The sequence below is a fragment of the Parasteatoda tepidariorum genome, chromosome 7 (assembly GCF_043381705.1).
Source record: "Parasteatoda tepidariorum isolate YZ-2023 chromosome 7, CAS_Ptep_4.0, whole genome shotgun sequence".
Lineage (NCBI taxonomy): Eukaryota > Metazoa > Arthropoda > Arachnida > Araneae > Theridiidae > Parasteatoda > Parasteatoda tepidariorum.
The window spans coordinates 36003303-36018704 of NC_092210.1; the positions used below are offsets into that span (position 1 = coordinate 36003303).

The 15402-nt window shown below is 27.4% G+C and overlaps 1 protein-coding gene across 1 annotated transcript in view; it reads right to left on the minus strand.

The window, feature by feature from the left end:
* Positions 1-14801, minus strand: part of LOC107449400 (lachesin-like) — a 284633-nt gene extending 269832 nt beyond the window's left edge. The window contains exon 1 of the mRNA XM_071183281.1: positions 14448-14801. The gene's annotated coding sequence lies outside the window, so the exon portion shown is untranslated. The remainder of the gene's footprint in view (positions 1-14447) is intronic.
* Positions 14802-15402: the final 601 nt, after the last annotated feature.

A 15402-nucleotide genomic window follows, 5' to 3' on the forward strand; every position in this document is an offset into this window, starting at 1 on the left:
TATATATATATATATTGCGAAAATTGTTTGGGGCTTTTTACCCCGAAATCTTTATATTTTAATCTTATAAAGAGTGTGTATGTAACTGCTAATACAAACTAGGAAAAATGTACCACTACATGGGAGATTCATATGTCCATTGATTTAAATATAATAGGTAAGATGAAACTACTGTCGAAAACTGTAATAGAATCTATTCCAAAACGAATGAAAATCATTCTCAGTTGAAAAATTAACGGCAGAGCATATTAAATATCACGTGAGAGGTAATAGTATACAATAAATTTTTATTTTCGGTAAAGGTATTTTTTACAATCTATAAACTCTCGATATAATTAGAATAATTTTGAAATCAATTTAAAAGCTTTCATTCAAGCCTTAAAAATGTTTTACATTTGTAATTAATCTTAATTTTCAGAATTTAATCTTAATATTCAGAAGTTTTCTTTACTGACGCTACTGTTTATTTTTCCGCCTTAAACCAATAAGCTAATTCAGGAAAATTACATTTAGCCTGCAATAACCCTATTTCTAAACTTTGTTTTTAAAGAAATGGTAATCAGAAGTAATTCTATATTATCGTAAAATAAAACAAAATTAATGAAAACACAAATTAATCATCTATTTCATACTAATTATTATGATTACAGTATATTCATTTTTTAAAACAAATGATTACTTATATTATTCATGTTATTGATTTACATAATAGAAATTCCCAATAATTAAAATTTCCATACTTTGTCATTTTGCACAAGGAAATTATATCAGTTATAGATACATTTTTATCCGAATTAGCTTTGATTTGTATTCTTATTTTTTATAGATTATCAAATAATATGCTAAAAAACACAGCAAAAAGCTATTTAGAGTATATCCTACCTTTTTTACCATGTAGCATTAAAATGTATGGAATGTAAATTATTTACGACATTGCAGTTTTTCTACATAATTGAGGAAATAGGAAATAAACATATCTGAATCACTTAAGATAGTTCGAGTCTGTAATTAAGTTGTGTATCTTTTACCTTGTTTTATAGCCGTCGTTGAACAGCCGACGCAATTTTTTCTGGTTTTACGACTACTAATGTTCAACTCCGTAGCCTTGTGATTTTGAACCCAATCCAGAAGACAAGGGAACTCCTGGATCAATTATTGGGAGAAATTTTCCTTCGTGGAGAACTTTTTGAGGGAATTTACCCACATTTGCGATCCATGGAGAGGAAGACCACGAGAGCCCCTCCCACGGTTAGCCTGATGGCAAGAGGACTCTAACCCGTGATCCGTTCACCACTGAGAATATTTCACGTCAGCACTGTGGTCGCTGGGAGCTGGATATGGATTCGTATCAACTAGCCATTACTGGGATTCGAACCCTGTTCGCCAATGCGAAAGGCGACCGCTCCATGCCCTGAGCCATTACGGTTCTTTTTCCACTGTTTAAACAAAACTGTAAATGTAAACAGCATGTCCTTGAAGTAAATGAAATACCTAAGGCAAAATATGTATCATATGAAATTTTGAGTCGCCAGTTTGTTTATATTATATTTGAACTCATGAATTTAACATGACAGCGTGTATTATTTGAGGATCGTGACTTTAAATAAAATTTCAGAAATGTCTGAAATGGAATTCCACGTTTTATTTTTCTAAAAGATTTTTGTTCAATTCAGATTTTATCAAATACATGTGATTCTAGTGCTGGTTTAATTTATTAAATTTTTTTGATGTAGTTCTTTTTAACAGGATATAATGGCTTTACGACTAAAATTCTTGTTTTAGAAAGTGCACTAAAAAAAATCAAGTGAAATTACCGTTTGGTTTGGTAAAGACATTTCGGGTAAAATAAGAATATAATTCTTGTAAATGAAACAAATATGTACGGCATTTAATTAATTTTTTTGGCATTCGTTTTCTAAATTTACCTGCTTTCAAATTACAGTTCTGGATCTTTCTCAGCTATAACGATTGATTAGGTTCAACGAGTAAAAATTCATTAAAACTGGAAAGTAGTTTGCCTATTTCAACTTATTTATTTCAACTTATTTATTTTCAAGCATGTATTTTCGTTTAATATCATGAAGAAAAGAGAAAAAGAAGGAAATCAGCGTCATTAATTTTAATTCGAAATCAGTGACTCTAGTTGACAAACACATTAAGTAAGAACTACAAAACTGAAAAGCAAACTTAACAGTTTAGTTCATGCCATGCTGTTAAATATAATGATGAAATTACCAAACGTTACCAGGTCATGTATATAATAATAAAAATGCATTGTATGACGTTCAAGTCACGTAACTTTGATTTCAACTGATATAACATCAAAACAATTTTTTTTTAAAAAATGCTATCCTTATTTGTGGAAGTTGAAAAACGGGCAATTTGGGGAAAGTATAGTACTCTAAATATGGAGCTATACGTAAACACCAGACCCAGTGGGATTACGGTCTTTTGCCTCAGTAAATTTTGGCGATGATTTGTTTTCGCAAAAAAATCTAATTAACAGGGATACTACGTTTGAAAAGAAGAAAATTTCCTAGTAATTTTAGTCTTACTTCTTCGTCAGGATATTTATATTTTGAAATTTAAAATGAAAGCTATGTATTTACTATATAAGTGCATAACAAAAAGATTACCATGTACTGATTAGTATTCATTCCTATGTGCTTGCGGACGATTGCACAAACTAAAAGCGACAATCCGACAATCATTATAACTGTACGAAATGTAACATAAGCTTAGCAGACTAGTTGCTGAGGAATTTTTCAACAAGAAGTGGAACTTACTGTAGCATTGCAATTCTTTACAACGTTTGTGAGATTACTGTTCTTAATGCTTGAATTTTTTACCAGGAATCCTTTGACAAGCAATTATTCCCGTGTTTGTTGAAGAATTACAAATTAGTAATTTGCGCTCTACATAAGCCCAAATCGATGAAATTTAGTTCATAAAATATAAGAAACATACCTTATAGGAACAGAATGAAACGAAATGCCAGAAAATATTTTGCTGATGTTTTGTTGTGACTGACTTTCATGTCCCGCTGATATACAATATAAGCCTACTCTAATACCTAATTATTTTATTTTAAAACTCTTGTTCAACACTAGATCCAAATTCGGGTTTGAGACTACTAATGTTCAACTCCATAGCCTTGCAGGTTTGAACCCAGTCTAAAAGACAAGGAGACTCCTGGATCATGCATTGAGAAAAATTTGTCTTAGTAGAGGACTTTTTCATGGAACTAACCCGCTTTTGCGCTATGTGGAGAGTAAAACGTGCTACGAAAGACAAAAAAAAAGAAAATCTGCAACATTTTTACCAAACAAGCCAATTTTATCCTTAAAAGAAAATTAGCAATAAAATTTACATTTGCCAATAAGTTCAAAGATTCTAAAAAAGAAAATTGTATATACATATTGATATCATGATTTCCACATATCATAAAATAAATACAATTTTCAAATTCAAGCAAAACAGCCTTTTCATCAGTTGAAAAATATAGGTAAAATAATTTACCTTAATTTATAAATCTAAACATTTCTTACTTCTCAAAAGGCCTACCGTCATGTGGGGCTGCTTTGTGCAGGATTTCGCAGTTTTTGAACTTAGGCATGTAAAAAAACTATGTTAATTCAAACTTTAGTAAAATTTATCGATGTTATATTCATAACTGGACTCAGACGAGTGAATTTGATCAATATTGGCATTATTAGTATGTAATATTTGCAAATAATAAATTATAACATACCTTGCACAAAGTAGCCCCCAAGTGGGGCTACTTTGTGCTGCGATAGGAATTCAGTTTAATAATCATGTTTTTAGTAAAATATTGATATAAAATTGCTAAAAAAGTTAATTGTTGACATTTTTAATGACAAAAACATCAAGATGTGTAAAAATATTAGTTTGAAAATAATTTTCAGCGTTAAAAAACCATTTTTTATAATGAATTTTTTTCTTAAAAAGAATGTTCATTTCACAACATTTGAGTTCAAACAAAAGGAAACCATATACATTTTTTAACATTGAAATGGATGAAATTTCAAAAATAATAATTATTTCATATTCATTAACTTTTATAGTATTGATAAATTTGAACATAATATGCTTGAATGAACATGACAAAACTTGTTCTTCAGTTTCTGTCAAAATCACCTGATGTCCTGTAAAATATGTTTCTATGTGTTAAATCGTTTGATTAATTCCTTCGAAAAATCTTTGTAGAAGAAAAATAATAGTTTACCAGCACGTTTCACGTGTTTCTTGTGAATTTTATTAGAGATAGTATTTCTGTGGATCTTGTACTTCCGAGAAGCTTCTGCAATCGACATACCACCAGCAACTGCTTGCAAACATTGTTGCAGATTTTCTAAAGTGTAATCACGGTAGTTTCTCGTTCCAGGTATTTTTTTTATAACGCCAGACAATTTTTCTGTCGAAAAAAAAAACGAATGAAACTTTGCACAAAGTAGCCCCACAGTGTATTTTTTTTTCATTTTCCGTTTATTTGTTATTAATTTTCAAATTTTTTTAGCGCTAACATGATATAATTGTTTATTAATATATGAATAAAAAATTTTGCACTTACGACAATTGTTTTATCAACGTCTTTGCATTTCACAGTTAAAGTTTCCAAGCGCACTTTTCGACGTCCGACATTCTCGGAAAGTTGTTGACATTGGATAAGCAAAACACACTCTGAGATTGTTTTAAAATTCAAAAAAATGATTGTAGTAATAGAGGAGACTTCTATCTTCAAATTCCACACATTTTGAACTTGAAAAAAACATAATTCTGAATAGCAGCACTTGAAAAGTACCAAATTCGAATTTGCACAAAGTAGCCCCCGCTGCACAAAGTAGCCCCACATGACGGTACGCAACAAAAATATCCTTTTCTTCGAAGAATTGATTATTTAGGAAACCGAAAGAATTATAAGGAGTATTTTTCATGAAATTTAATTTGCTATGTTCTAGATTAAATTGCCTAGTGTTTTAGTAAATGCATTGACGAAAGTTTTTTCTCCACAAATAGCGTGTATGTAAAGAAATAATTTTGTAACATTTTGTCCTATAAAATCATTAACCAGAAAGTTGACAAAGTGGAACGTAGCGTTTTGCGTCGAGTAATTTAAGTAATAAAACAGATTTTTTTAAAACAATTACTGGTAGAATTCTGAGTTGATATCATATGCCCTAGTGCTACGTGGAAACATATAAACTTTGCTAAGAAGTTAAAGTATATATACAGATAAAAACACATTTATTTCGAAGAAACCTGTCCAGTTATGTTCATGCACGGAAAATTCTGGTAAAAATGTCTAAGTTCAAAAGTTATTAATTATTTTGCTTTTATTAGTTAATGCATAGTTTTAATAATAGTTTCGATAGTTAATCGAACCTTACTACTATTTTGTTTTCTTCGCAGGCTTACATTAAGTGATGGAATGATTTATTGTAATAATATTTAGTTTGATTTTTATGCATCCACAAACTCATTTTGTTGAAATATAAAGTAAAAGTACTTATAATCAATACTTTTAATTAAATTTTATTTATTGAAATGTACTTTAAGAAATTCAAACAATATTTGCAAGAAGCCCAAGGGAAAAAATATAGTTCCATTCCTATATATCTTCTGAAATTTTCTGATATCAATTGCAGCAAATAAAACAATTTGAATCCAAAGTATTAACACTTACATCAAATTCCACATTTATTATTTTTGATTTGACTTGTTTCACCTCATGATATCCTTCCCCACATATTAATTACTATAATCCGAATCAATAAAATAAAATAAGAAATAAATTAAGTAATTCAACTATATATTTAACTAAGAAGAAGAAGAACTAAAATAGATTTTATAATATTTAAATTACTACTTTACAAAATTGTACCGCAAAAAATATCATAAATTAAGTAATCTCCAAATATCTTTTTTTTTTAAAAAATGAAACTTATAAGTCTATTAAATTTTTAGTAAGATCAAAAGAGATGCCAGATATTGTATCAGTAAAAGGAAATATTATTTCCAATTGAGGATTAAAGCTTCGAAAATCTGAGAAAGGTTCTTCTGAATTTCTCAAGACGTACATTTTCTGAAATCTTGAAGTTTGAACACATACATTTTCAATAGAAATTTAAATATCTTATCTCCGTAAATCTTACAAATCTAATAAATACTAAAACTTTGAGGAGATAGATGCGTCTTTAATATGAAGAAAAATAAATGTCCATTTTGTAATGTAAGATGGAAGTTTTTTTTTCAATACAAATAAAATTTTGCTATGACAGTTTTTAAATATATTCTAAGGCTTTGCTCACAATTTCATCACTCAGTTTCAAGTAGAGTAAGCGTAGCATTATTCGTATACAATAATGCTACGCTAAATAATACATCGATTTCCTATATCGATTACGTATACAATAATGTATCGATTTCGTAATAATCAATTAAATAGTGAGCAAAAACAAGATAATAATAAGGAATGAAATGAAATGAAAAGATGATAGTTGATGTTTTGAAGATTGAAAATAATTCCAGGATTATTATTATTGCTATTATTATTTTTAAACCTTTGTAAATATCTTTATCTTGTGATTTCGTACGAAAGGGAAAATCTTAATAAGATATGCGATGCAACTTTGAAAAAATATAAGAAAATTAAAGTTTTTTCTTATTTTTTTTCAATGAAAAATGTCTTTGCCTATGTACAAAAATGCTATATTTTTAAAGGTTAGGATCACTGAAGTTTCCTAAAAAATCAGCCATTAATGCTTTTTTGATTATTTTTTCTTAAATTAATTTTTAAATTAATTTTTAATATTCAACTGATACGAAAAATACTTTTAAGTAAATAAAATATCACATTCATGTTATGGAAACAAATTTAAATAATACTTTTTGTAATGATCACGATTCCCCTAAACTCAAAAATTACATTAACACTCCACTGGAAAAAATTCTGAAGTTAGACATACTCATAGATGAGGAATATATATTTTACTTGTCACTAAAAAATAAATTAGCTTTACATATCAGCAAATTAAATAATGTTTAAAAGGCTAGTGAATTACTTTTCTTTCACAATAGTACTAAAATGTAATTATTGCTGCATGAATGTTTTGAAATGAGGTTTCTTTAGTTCAGAAATATAAAATAATTCAAATAACAAAATCATTAAGTTGTAAAGTGTGGAAATAAAAGAGTATGTAAAATATTTACATTTTATTTTCTAGATATTTATCTGTTTTTGCTGATACCTGTGATTTTCGAAAACTTACATTCGATACAAGGAAATATCATACCAGTCGCTTGCTTTTCTATTTTCATCTTATGTATGTATAAAATTTCATCCCCTAGGCGTCATATAATAAATGGATTTTGCATATCCAGTTCAAGTATCACATTAACTTAAGAAAACCACTTTTAAATTCGGGCAGAGATATTCGTTTCAATAGTTTGAAATTCCACCATAATCTTCGAATATATTATTTTTGAATTCTGCATTAACTATTTTACAAGCATTGTAGACGCATATTCTTCTAATGCTTTATTAAAACGAATGAGTACAGCTCTCTAACAAACATTTTTCCGTTTTATTTACAGATATCGTTATGAGCTCGGTAAAATTTGAAAATTAATTTAAAACTCAAAAAGCTTGCTTTAAAAATTATCTTTAAAACTATCTCATAAAGTTTGCTTTAAAAATTATTATACAGTAATTTTCTTAAACAATGTAAATGGGTTTTACAAAAAAAATATTTCTGAAAGTAATTGATAAATGTATTTCCGTTCAATTGTATAATATAGTTAAGTAAAATCATTAATAAGCATTTTATTTTTAGAAAAAAAAATATTTAAGTTTGAGAGTTTTGCTCTTATTTAATTTTCCTCTTAACAATTTTAGTGCTTTGAGAAAATTGAGACTTGATCTATGATTTTAGATAAACGTCACTTTAACTAAATTATCCACTTTATGTTTTATGCTTAGAAAATGTTTCATATACTAAAAATCGCAATGCATTAAAAAAAGAATCGTAATTTATTAAAAATTTTCTAGCTTAATATTTTACCAGTTTTTAAAAGGTTTTTGTATCATATTTTTAAATAAAAAATTGGAGCTAATTTTATTTTATAAATAATCTTTCAATTATAAATAATTAAAATAGCGGAAAATTATTACAGTTCTTAAATACTAAAAACAGAATCATTTAAATCCATAACGTTAAATATCACCAGATCTTTTTAATGAGATTCATAACAAATTAATATCGTTTTTTTATTAATGGTAATAGTAAATTTCTGCCATTAATAGTAAATTATTAATGGTAGTAGTAATGGTAATAGTAAATTTTGGTAATAGTAAATTTTTAAAAGAATTTATACTTCTCTCTGCAGAGTCGTAGTATATTAATTCTAACCCTACGCACGATAAAATAAAAGGAAACTAAACCAAATATATTTATTTATTTAAAAAAATCTTTTTGTTTTAACAAATTTAATTAAAAATAAATTTGATTACGAATTGTGCTAGCTAATTATTTTTAATTACATCATTCCCCAATATTATTCACTAAAAACAAATTATTTACTAATGTAGGAAAAATACTCTTATTTGTCATTTAAGAAAAAGGAAAATATATACGAATATTTTCTTAAAAATTACCCGAATTAAACAAACAATATATTTTTTTCCACGAAAATAAATTACTGTAATTACATCAAAGCCAAATGTTTTAAAAAAATAATATAAATATTGAAAAATTTTATTATTTTCCATTGTGACATTTTCCATTTGTGAGAAATTTCTAACATTGTCATTGACTTCCGTTATATCAAATAAAGAAAAGAAAGCGAATATATTTGGTTTCGGCATGCCTCGCAAACTGTTTGAGTTTGCGAGAGCACGCTTGTTTACTTTTAAACTCTTTGAGCTGTTTGCTAAATCATATACCTTAAATATAGCAGAAAAAATGTGACTTTTGGTATCAAACAAACATTATGTCTCAATGATTTATTATTTAACCCCATTTTTATGTATGAAAACTATTCTAAAGTAACCATTGTCTACTAACCATCATTTAAAACCATCTTTTATAGTAGATTTGAAAAAAAAAATTGAAAAAAAACGAAACAAATGAGTAATAAATAAGTTTAAAATAAATAAGTTCAATAAGTTCAAAAGCATTTTGAACAGCTCAGTTGACGCAAAACGGCATGCCTTAATTACGAACGTAAGCAAAGGAAGTCTTCTCTTATAACAAAAATTTTGAATCGTTATATTGTATCAATCAAAACTATTTTAAAATCATTATTGTTTCGTTTTATTTCAAAAAACAGCAATAAATAAAAAAAAGTAAACTTAATAATTCAGCACAAAAATAAATAAACAAAATCAAAACCTGTATGAGACTTTCCTCAAATGCTTTCCAAACAGTTTGAGCTGTTATAGTAGCAGCATTTCCATAATACAAGTTTTAGCATTTAACAAACATCTCCTTGTAACAGTTCCAAATATCATTTCAAAAACTCCAGTTGCGCACAATAATTTAAGTTATTAAAGCGAATCTTAAATTTCATTTTAGGGTTTTAATGAGCCATTTACAGCATCCATCATAAGGCATGTTCTAAATTACTTTCCCCCTCTAATGTATGTTCCTTACCTATAATGCTCCACCTACATTAAACGAAATTTGAAATGAAGAATCCAGTACAGAGCTCTGTGTGCAAAGAACACCATAACTTTCTAATAAACTTCAAGGACAAGCCATATGGTTCTTCATCAAAGCAAGTGCCGTCCACTTGGACTTGATCCAAAGGAATAAATTACTTTGAAGCGCAAAATCCCGCTGTCCTAAAACCCTACAAATGGGTAGAGTTCAGGAGCAGCTCCACTTTACCCATACATCAAATTAAAGACGGAAGTACAGACAAAAGGACCAGCTCACTCAAGAGAAAATCGTAAATTAGTTAATCTGGCCAGAACGTTGCAACAGTGTGTTCATAATTGGCAAACAAAAGCGTGTCAGAGGCGATGATTTACGATTAGATTGCGAGCTATGATTGCTGATCAAAGGAGAATAATTTGGTAATTTTCGACTTTATATACCGATACTGAGAAAAGGATAAGTTATATGATGCAATTTGTTTCAGCTTTATTTTTCATTATATGCATCTGACTAACTCTTTGTTCATCAATTTCTTTGTATTCAGATAGGTTAAAAATATTTTAAAATAGATATTTAAGTGTAACGAGAAATTATTAAAATAAGGATTATAAAATCTAGAACATCTTAAAATATGTAAGGCGTACATCTATAATTGAAAATTATTTTTAAAGTTGCATTGCTAATTTTTAAAAACATATTTTTTTATTCAGAAAATGGGAAAAAGATTAAACAACTTTTACAGTATGTAAAAGCAATTGTATTTATAATTTAATGAATTTCTAAAAAAATATCTACAAAATATATTGCGCAATGCAGTATAACATTTATTTTTAAAGTAGTTTTTGAGTTTAAGATCATCATGATTAATTGAAAACCAATAATTCGTTCAGAAATGCTTTAGTTAGCATATATTCCCATATGTTTACAAACACTCTAAGAGGTTTTTACAGAATTCAAAAAATCCAATGTCAAAAATTTTTTTCTGAATTTCTAATTATCAAAACAAATATTCATTTTTGAATTTAAAAACGCTTTACCTAAGTTAATATAATACTTTATTTTTTATCAACTAATCCATGTTTATCCCTTGATGGTGCAGTTTATTTACTGTAAAAAAGAACAAGCACTTATAAAGTGCCTTAATACTATAAAATATTAAAAGTATCTCTTATTTTCTTATCATATTATCATAAAAAAATCTATAAATATTTCGCGAAATATTTTTCACAATTACCAGGCGACTAAATTATTGCTGTCATCTCAGTGTTTCTGAACGCATATTATCAAATTGCTCCCGCTGATTTTTCTTGATTAATTGCGTGAAACGAAACTGATTAAGTGAATAATATACATTTCTAAGGTATTATCATAGAATTAATAAAATCCATTTTTCATTGTCTTCAGTTTCGTTTATTAGTAAAAGCTCAAAATTATTATAAAATTATCATTTTTATAAAGCATTAATAAATTCCTTAGTACACAATATATGAATAGAAATTTAATGAACAACATCGTGAATGAAGTTTTACTGCCATAAAAATTATATTTATTTCTGCAAGTTTATTCAAAAAACAAAATTAATCAGCTTAAACTAGATTAATTACACTTTTTTTGTTTAAAGAATTGTAGTGTTTTCAAATTTCATTTGAAAATTGCTATATAAGAAATTGATTTAGGTAGTTATGGTTTTAATCTGTGCTAATAATGTGATATTAACATATATTGAATACAGTATTGGAAGTTTCTTTGACAGCTGCTAGCATAAGAGCTAATAGCTTATAGCTGTAAGCAGCTGTTAAGATAACCAACATTATATTCAAGGAAAATATCATGTAAATCGTTGTGTTTCCAATTGCATTTAACTCATAAAATACAAAAGTTGTTTTGTCACCGTGGTAAAAAAATTACGCGTCATAGTTTTCTTTTAATAATACGCTATAACGCGTTAAAGCTGGGTTTTGTTAATGCCAATTTTATCACATGTTTTTCTTTCCTGCACTGAGCATCTGTATTCAAAAAATTTAAAACTTTCAACAAAAATTCTGTTGTTTTTTTCTGTTGAAAAGTAATGAAAATTTGATTTTGTTATAAAAATATGTTTGTTCGAAAAGCAAAGTATTAGTTTAAAAATAATAAAATCACCAATTTAACAAAATAAAGAATTTATAACAATAAATTGGGCCTAAATCAATGAAAAAGAAATTACCAAACAAATAAATTATATAGCTTCAAGAAAAAAATTTCTTTATATAAAGCGAAATCTTAAAAACCTAATGTGCTAAACATGTAATCCTTATATAATTTTTCGCTTGCAGTACGCACAGTTTTGTCAATATTCCTGAAAATGTCCAAGTATTTTAACGCTAAATTACCTAATTCACGTGGTTAACTTTGAATGTTTTTTCGAAAATAAGGTATTAAAAAAGGTTTTTTTTTACACACGGGAAAAATTTTCATGTAAAATTACCATAAGGAATGTGAACGACTTTTCTGTTTATAAAAAACGCCAACATAATTTTGGTAAATGAAATCATAATATACCTTACTTAATCATTCATTTGGTAATCTTTCTATGCATATGGTAATGTTTTACCGGAAATGCTAGGGTATAAAATTGTTTTTATTACTACACATTTAATAAAAAATGCAAATAGTTTTTATGCCATACTCTAAGGTGCAATAAAATTATCTATATTTACCATATTTACCAAATTTTATCACCAATTATATATATTTTATCACCAATATAGTTTTTTTAATTTGACCAAATTATTGTAAAAGTGACCGAACCAAAGTTAGCGGACGTTTTGTAATTTCCTCAGACACAGAAACATAGTAAATTTCATAGTATTCCAGTAGTTTTGGCCATAATTTTTTCTCAGTTTAAATATTGTCAATATTTAAACAATGTTTTACTAAATATATTTGGATATTTTATAGATATTCCTATTTAAAAGTATTTTAAAATATATATTGTTTAATCTATGGATGCAAAAGAGTGAATTCACTACATTAAAAACAGTTGCTTATACATTTTGTAAAAAATGTAAAAGTAGAAATGTATGTTTATGTAGTTTTCCAATTTCGACCATAAATAAGAATTTAAAACACTATAAAAGTTTAATTACTAACTTAAATTAATTGCTGTAAAATTTTTGAATTAGTTTAAATTTTTAACATTTTTAGAACATTCGTCAAAATCTAATATTTATTATCGAGAGAGATATATACTTTTATCTAAATTATCTTTTAATTATTTTCATCTACAACAAATTAGTTTCAATAATTGCTACAGTATACAAATGAAAACATTCAAAAAAATTAACGTGTTTACTTTTTACAATAATATAACAATTAATACATTAATATGTACACCTTATATAACGAGCTTACTGGTTACTTAAATAAGTTAATGTAAAGAATTTATTTAAATCTGCCTCAAATGAGCTAATGAGCAAAAACATAATTCCATTATTTACTAACTGCGTATTTTTATCTATTTAAATTGTTGTCAACGTTTATTATTTAATAATATAAATTTTGTAAATTTAGTATATCGCATAAGTGGAGCAAAATGAAAATTAGTTTAAAAAATCATTTAAGCTAATCATAAGGGCAGTGATTATACGTGAGGTATTGGAAGCGTATTATATTACTTAAATTTTTTATTGGTGTGAAACAGAGCATGGAAAAACTATGAAACCTTGAAAGTTTATGAAACCTTGAAACACAAGTAATTCTGAATCAAAATACTTATATCGCCATAATTCGGTCTGTAATGATGTTTACAAAGGTCTATAAACATTATTGAGAATAGAAGAAAGACAATGGCAGGAAATGTTATTAACTGAAATTTTAATTATTTTTCTCATTTAAAACATACTGTGAGCTATTGGAATTATCAAAATATGGCTAATATAGTGCTTCTCAATAAATTAACTTTTTTTTAAATTTTGTGACTCAATTTATTTTTTTATTATTCCGTATAAAAAAATATCTCAATTAAAATCAAAAATTTTGAGTGGTCATTTTTATTAAAAAAATTCACAGTATAAATTATGCATAATAATTTAAATTTAAAATTTCCGATTTAAATTTAAAATGTAAACTACTTAATGAAATGATATAACAAATGCTATAATTTATTATTTCATAAATGTATTTACTATAAAGATAATATACTGGATACCCCATACTAGATATCCCATACAATCCCACTTTTATTTTATTAAGACCATTCACATGTGACCTAAACTAAAACTATTCTTTTTTTTCTGTAATATAAAAGTAAAATATATTGCTTAAATTTTTGTGTTATTTATTTAATTCAAAATTATAACTATTGAATGTATCGTCCCGCTTTCCATTACACTGTAAAAAGTTTCGTTTCAAATTGAGTTACAAAGTACCGAAAATTAGGATCCATCATCCATAAAGTTAATGTTACGGTAAAATATTATACTGTAATTTTTAGAGTAATATTTACTTATTTAGAGTAAATCAATGATTTTGGGGTAATTATTACTGTAAAAATTAAGGCATATCTGATTTTTTAGCAACGTAACATGTCCCAATGGAAATGAATTTTATGGTCGTACCACCAAATTGTCAGTACTTTTTACCATAATTTGATGCGGAAGTTTTTACAGTGTACAAATATTGGTAAGACTATACTGAGAATTCATTTATTCCTTTTTCTTTGTCTGTCGACCGAGTTATGTTATTATTCATATGTTTAGGAGAAAAAATCCCTAATGCAAATATCGAAACTTACTGTGAGGAATGTCTTCGTAATAATTCACTCCACAGCAATGAACACACAGTCCCAAAATAGTCAAACACGTATAAAGACATATCCACTTCGTCATCTCTATTTGGGACCACCGAAAAGATGTGCTCTAAGGAATGACGAAGCGTCTTTGTCCACACATACACACTACACTACTAAAAACGTTCTTCTCCGGGGCGAAGCAGATTCCGGAGTCACACTCATGCCTGATTCCAAGCCAAAGTTATAATAACAAGCGGCAAACCGATAGAAGGGTTTTGGGGCATTCCGGACTGTGGCGGGAGCGCCGCTAGCGCCATCCTTTCCTTTTACTCCCCTTTGATATCGCTATTCTGTCCGGAATAGGGTGGCAAAGTAATGTTAAAGAACGTATTGCTTCAATCTCTAATCAAATTGTGCGCACGGTGGGATTGGGCGAAAGATGTTAAGTCCTGAATAAGGACCAATTGGGGTTGAAAAGATTGAATTGACATAGTCTCATTTAAGATGTCAAATGTGTCAAGTTGGGGAGAAAATATGATATTTGTTAGATATGACAAGAAAGCGCAATTGGACATTTTTTTGCTGATATTGTGAAGTTGACTCTATTTTACATTAGAATTTGACGGTAACAAATGCGTTTCGGGTATAAAAATATTTTATTAATTTAGAAAATAATAGTGTTGAAAATGATGAGAAGGTATAGCATTTAAGTGATATTAAAATAGTTGTGATATCGATTTGATTTACTTTTTTCTCTTCCGAGCAAAATAACATCAATTCAGATAATTCTATCAGTTTTTTTCAATGAAGTTGCGTGCCTTCAAATTATAAATGGATTTTATCTTTTTCAGTATATTGGAAGTGATAATATATAGTTAATTTATGTGAGGAGTTAATTTTACATATTATTATTTAGTAACTCTTTAATATGAGGTTTATTAGTCTACAACTCTG